Here is a 6,666-nt window from a genome sequence, read left to right as displayed (position 1 = left end):
CTCAATCCCCTCAACTCCGGTATCAGCCTAGTAAACCTCCTCTGCACTCCCTCCAGGGCCAAAATATCCTTGCGCAGGTGCGGCGCCCAAAACTGCACACAGTACTCCAGCTGCGGCCTCACCAATGCCCTATACAGCTGCAGCAAGACCTCCCTACTTTTATATTCAATCCCCCTCGCTATGAAGGCCAGCATCCCATTCGCCTTCCTGACCACCTGCTGCACCTGCAAGCTGGGTTTTTGCGATTCATGCACAAGGACCCCGAGGTCCCTCTGCACCGTCGCCTGCTGCAGTTTTTCGCCACGTAAGTAATAGTCCTTCCTACCATTCTTCCTACCAAAGTGGACCACCTCACACTTGCCAACATTAAATTCCATTTGCCATTTCCTGGCCCATTCGCCCAGCCTATCTAGATCCTTCTGCAGACTCTCCACACCCTCCGCACAATTTGCCGTTCCCCCAATCTTGGTGTCATCAGCAAATTTCGACACCCTGCACTCGGTTCCCTCCTCCAGATCATCTATATAAATGGTAAATAGCTGAGGCCCCAGCACCGACCCCTGGGGCACCCCACTAGTCACCATCCGCCAATCCGAATAGCACCCATTGACCCCCACTCTCTGCCTCCTATTTGACAACCAATCCTCTATCCACTCTAACACCCTACCCCCAACTCCATGTCCCCTGACCTTCTGCAATAACCTCTTGTGAGGTACCTTGTCAAACGCCTTCTGAAAATCCAGAAAGACCACATCCACCGGCTCTCCTCTATCCACTGCCCTAGACACATCCTCATAGAACTCCAGTAAATTTGTCAGACACGACTTCCCTTTAATGAAACCGTGTTGCGTCCGCCCTATCAAGCAATTCCCTTCAAGATGCCTCGCAATTTCCTGCTTAATGATGGATTCTAACATTTTACCTACCACAGACGTTAAACTAACCGGCCTATAATTCCCCGCCTTTTGCCTGGCACCCTTCTTAAACAACGGCGTAACATTAGCCGTTTTCCAATCTTCCGGCACTTCCCCGGAATCCAGCGACGTCTGGAAAATAACCACCAAGGCATCCACTATCACCTCCGCCATTTCTTTCAGAACCCTCGGATGCATTCCATCCGGTCCTGGGGACTTGTCCACAATCAGCCCCTCCAGTCTGTCGAGCACTACCTCTCTAGTAACAGTAATGTCATTAAGACCCTCCATTCCTACCACCTTTCCATCGCTAACACCCGGCAAATTATTCACGTCCTCCTCCGTGAAGACAGAAACAAAAAAGTTATTCAAGACCTTCGCCATATCCCCATCCCCTACCACTAGCTCCCCTTTCTCATCCTCTAAAGGACCAACGTTCACCCTAGCCAGCCTCTTCCTTTTTATATATTTATAAAAACTCTTGCTATCCTTTTTTATATTAAGTGCTAGCCCAGCCTCATAGCTTCTCCTACCCTCCTTTATCAACTTCTTTGTCAATCTTTGTTGACATTTAAACCTTTCCCAATCCTCTTCTCGCCCACTGCTCTTAGCTACTCTAAATTCCTCCGCTTTTAATTTAACACTTTCCTTCACCTCCTTCGTTATCCACGGCTTATTACCTCTCTTCCTACTGTCCTTTTTAACCATCGGAATAAATTTCTGCTGAGCACCAAGAAAGATCTCCTTAAAGATCCTCCACTGCTCCTCAGCAGACCTACCTTCCAACACATTCCCCCAGTCCACATTCGCCAATTCTTCTCTCATCCTACCATACTCCCCTCTATTCAAACAAAGGACGCGTGTCCGGGAACCCACTTTCTCCTCCTCCATCTGCACCAGAAACTCCACCATACAATGATCACTCTCTCCAAGAGGATCCTTCACCGCAAGGTCCCTAATTCTACCCGCCTCATTACATAGCACCAGATCCAAGATAGCTTGCTCCCTCGTCGGCTCCAACACACACTGTTCAAGGAAATTATCCCGGCAGCATTCCAAGAACTCCTCCTCGAGCCCACCTCGTCCAACATGGGTCGACCAATCAATATGCAGATTGAAATCTCCCATAACTACTGCCGTCCCATTCCTGCACGCCGCACTTATTTGCGTGTTAACAGCCCGCCCCACCTCCAGATCATTATTCGGGGGCCTATAGACGACACCCACCAGCGTCTTCCTCCCTTTGCTGTTCCTAATCTCCACCCACAACGATTCCACGTTCTGCTCTTTGGCTCCGATATCATCCTTTGCTACCACCTTGATACTATCCTTAATCAGCAGAGCTACGCCACCCCCTCTTTCCTCCTGCCTATCCTTCCTAAACACTTGATAGCCCTGTACATTCATCTCCCAGTCCCTGTCACCTTGCAGCCACGTCTCTGTAATGGCCACCAGATCGTATCCATTTGTGTCGATCTGCGCCACCAGCTCATCCACTTTATTCCGAATGCTTCGTGCATTCAGATAAAGCGCTTTCATCCCAGCCTTCACCTGGACCCTATTTGCCGTAACGCCACCAATTGGGACATCCTCGGCCTCTTCCCTTACCTGTACCCTATCCTTAACTTTAGACCTCGTAGCGTCACCTACCCTCGCACCCTCCCCCCCCCTAATTAGTTTAAAGCCCTGTCTACAGTCCTCTTTACTCGATTCGCCAACACTCTGGTCCCAGCACGATTCAGACCAACCCCATCCCGCCCGAACAAGTCCCACCTACCCCAATACTGGTGCCAATGCCCCATAAATTCGAACCCATTCCTCCCACACCAATCCCTGAGCCACCCATTCACTTCCTTTATCCTGTCAACCCTACGCCCGTCTGCACTCAGTTCAGGCAGTAGCCCAGAGACGACCACCTTGTCGGTTCTACTTTTTAATTCCATTCCCAGCTTCTCATACTCCCTCCGCAGATCCTCAGTCCGCACTTTGCCTACGTCGCCGGCACCCACATGTACTACAACGACCGGGTTCTCACCCTCCCACTCCAGGTTCCTCTGCAGCCCAGCTGTGACATCCTGTACCCGAGCACCAGGCAGACAACACACCCTTCTGTGCACTTTGTCATTGTGACAAAGGACAGTGTCAATACTCTTCACCCCACTATCTCCAATCACTACTACGTTCCTTTTCCCCTTCTCTTTGCCTATGTCCTGCTGCATCACTGTACCGTGTGCAGTTTGCTCACCAACCTCACCTGCCTCGTCCTCTTCCAGACTGGAAGCAAGAACCTCAAACCTGTTATGCAGATTAAGAGGCTGAGGCCTCCGCTCCTCACCCCCCTTCCTCCTCCTCCCAGCAGCCCCCTTTTGTCCCTGACCCTTAGATTTAGCCAGTCTAGGGGCACCCTCTCTCCCCCTGATGAGCCTCAGTGTCTGTAGCTCAGAGGCCAGCTCATCCACCTTGAGCTGGAGCTCCTCCAGCAACCTGCACTTACTGCAGACATGGTCACTGGGAAGGACCCTGGGGTCTGCCAGTTCCCACATCATACACAAACCACACATCACATGCCCCTCCATTATTCACTGTAATTTTTATGGGAAAAAATTTTTTTTCCTTGTTTTTTTTCAAACAAACTCACCTGGCCTTTTTTCCTTCCAGCCCTTTTTGATATTAAGCCCTATTAACTCACTCTGCTTCCCCCTCACTCCGCTGCCCGCTCAGACGCTGCCCGCTGTCTACACCAGGCCTCCTTTTAAACCTGGCGCTGATTTAAAGCAGGCTGGTCCACAAATGCCTTTTCACCACACCCTCAGAATTCTTAAAGCAGTAAATACAATAAATAAATGCTTTAAACAGTTCTACAAAGAGTAAAGTGCTTTAAACTTATTTTAAACAGGTTTTTAACAGGTAAAATCTTAGCTCTGTCTCTCTCTCTCTCTCAGCTCCAGCAAACACGACAATGAAGTTACTGTGAAATTCCCCTAGACGCCACAGTCCGCCGCCTGTTCGGGTCAATGCACCTAACCAGCATGTCTTTCAGACTGTGGGAGGAAACCCGCACAGACATGGGGAGAATCTGCAAACTCCACACAAACAGTGACTCAAGCTGGGAATCGAACCCGGGTCTCTGATGCTGTGAAGCAGCAGTGATAACCACTTTGTCACCGTGCTGCCCACTGGTCACTGGTAGTTGAAACGTTCCCACTACGTGACCATCGTCAGAGGTGGGACTCTTACCTGAAAACTCTAGTTCACAATTCCCTTACTCTAGGAAAACTTGCTGAGGTTTTCCAGCATTTTCTGGTGTTGTTTTTAAAGTTTATTTGTAGATGTCACAAGTAGGCTTACATTAACACTGCGATGAAGTTACTGCAAAAATTCCCTTGTCATCACACTCCGGCACCTGTTTGGGATAGCTGAGGGAGAATTTAGCATGGCCAATGCACCTAGCCAGCACGTCATTTGGACTGTGAGAGGAAACTGGAGCACCCAGAGGAAACCCATGCAGACACAGGGAGAACGTGCAGACTCCGCACAGACAATGACCGAAGCCAAGAATCAAGCCTGGGTCCCTGGCACTGAGGCAACTAATGACTGTGCTATCATTGTGCCCATATTATCCTAACTGATGCAAACTCTTTCATATGTCAGCCCCACCAACCTAGCGATCAGTCTGGTAAATCTTCTCTGTACTCCCTCCAGACCAAGTATATCCTTCCTCAGATCAGGAAGTTTTAAAAACAGATGGCACTGTTAGAATCTGTGAGGACTTCAAGCTCACCATCAACTCAGTTGTGTGTGGACCAATACCCAATTCCCCTCAATGAGGCAGAAGGGAAGAAATTTTCAAAGACCGACCTGTCACAGGCCTATCTACAAATGGGTGCCACAGAAGAGTCCCACCTCTGACGATGGTCACGTAGTGGGAACGTTTCAACTACCAGTGACCAGTGGGCAGCACGGTGACAAAGTGGTTATCACTGCTGCTTCACAGCATCAGAGACCCGGGTTCGATTCCCAGCTTGAGTCACTGTTTGTGTGGAGTTTGCAGATTCTCCCCATGTCTGTGCGGGTTTCCTCCCACAGTCTGAAAGACATGCTGGTTAGGTGCATTGACCCGAACAGGCGGCGGACTGTGGCGTCTAGGGGAATTTCACAGTAACTTCATTGTCGTGTTAATGTAAGCCTTGTGACTAATAAATAAACTTTATCTTCACTTTGGCATCATGCCAGTGCCAGCCATTTTCCAGAAGACAAGTAATCAAAATCTAAGTGGGTTATCGGGGGTCCAGCGCTACCTGAACTATGTTTTGGTGATGGGCTCCACAGAGGAAGAGCATTCAAAGAGTCTAGGAGAGACCTTCAGAGGTTTGCAGGAGCTAGGGGAATGTGAATTCTTTGGAGATTCGATCAAATACTGGGCCACGTCAGTGATAGTGAGGGACTACACAAGGCATCCAAAAAAATGGATGCCATTATCAAGGCACCTAGACCAGAGAATGTATCGTACTTGCAGGTGGAAGAATTTCCAGAAGGAAGAGACTGTTGGCCAGGATTCTCCCAGTGGGCTGCGCTGCTCCAGCTGATCTCAAGTCTCCCAAGCACTCTTTTTTTAGCACATTCAGCTCTGCATTGGAAATTAGCTCGGAGGTGATTATCTTATGGAAATTACAATTTCCATACCATCAGCAGGTATTCTCCAGCCCCGCTTGCATCTCCCTTCCCTGCCGAGAGTGGTTCTCTCTGCGGGGTTTCCAGCTGCTAACTGGAGACAGGTGTACTCACCCCACTGGTGGGGACAGAGGCCATTGAGGTCTCCCCAGGAGGTCAGAGGCAAGAGGGGGTGTGCCCCTTGCCAGTGCCAGCCTGGCACCCTGGCACTGCCCAGGACAACCTGCAACTGCCCACTGGGCAGTCAGCAGTACCAAGGAGGCAGGGCCAGAGGGACATGGCATACGAGGGGTGGGGCCTACTGAGGGCGGTGGGTGGAGGCCGGTGATCCCGCTGCCACTGTGCAAGTGGGAATGGTGGGAGAGAGTGGGAGGAGGCAATAGAGGCAAGCCATGTGGGGGTTCAGGCAGGCTGGGGGCTTGGGGAGGAGGGGGGAAGATCTGGGCTGGCCTGAAGGGGTCTGGCAAGCCAGTGATCAGGTGATGGGGGGTCTGGAAGGCCAGTGATCAGCAGGGTTGTTGGGCAGGCCAGCAATTGGTGGTGTCGATGAGCAGAGAGATCTTGGTGTACATGTGCATAGATCCCTGAAAGTTGGCACCCAAGTTGATAAGGTTGTTAAGAAGGCATACGGTGTATTAGCTTTTATTGGTAGAGGGATTGAATTTTGGAGCCGTGAGGTCATGTTGCAACTGTACAAAACTCTGGTGCGGCCGCATTTGGAGTATTGTGTACAGTTCTGGTCACTGCATTAGAAGAAGGATGTGGAAGCATTGGAAAGGGTGCAGAGGAGGTTTACCAGAATGTTTCTGGTATGGTGGGAAGGTCTTATGAGGAAAGGCTGAGGGACTTAAGATTGTTTTCGTTAGAGAGGAGAATGATCATCTTGTATGCCTCAATTAGGTCATCTCTTAACCGAGGATTAGATAGGGTGAACAGTGAGAGCCTTTTTCCTCGGATAGTGATGGCTAAATCGAGGGGACAGAGCTTTAAATTGAGGGGTGGTAATTATAGGACGGATGTCAGAGGTTCATTTTCCTTCTTTATCTATATGGACTAGTCTCCCATGTGACCTAGTCAAAGG

Source organism: Carcharhinus amblyrhynchos, chromosome 17 (genome assembly GCF_965287045.1).
Source record: "Carcharhinus amblyrhynchos chromosome 17, sCarAmb.v2.hapA, whole genome shotgun sequence".
NCBI classification, from domain to species: Eukaryota; Metazoa; Chordata; class Chondrichthyes; order Carcharhiniformes; family Carcharhinidae; genus Carcharhinus; species Carcharhinus amblyrhynchos.
The sequence above is the reverse complement of the archived record's forward strand: the minus strand, read 5'-3'. Positions refer to the sequence as shown.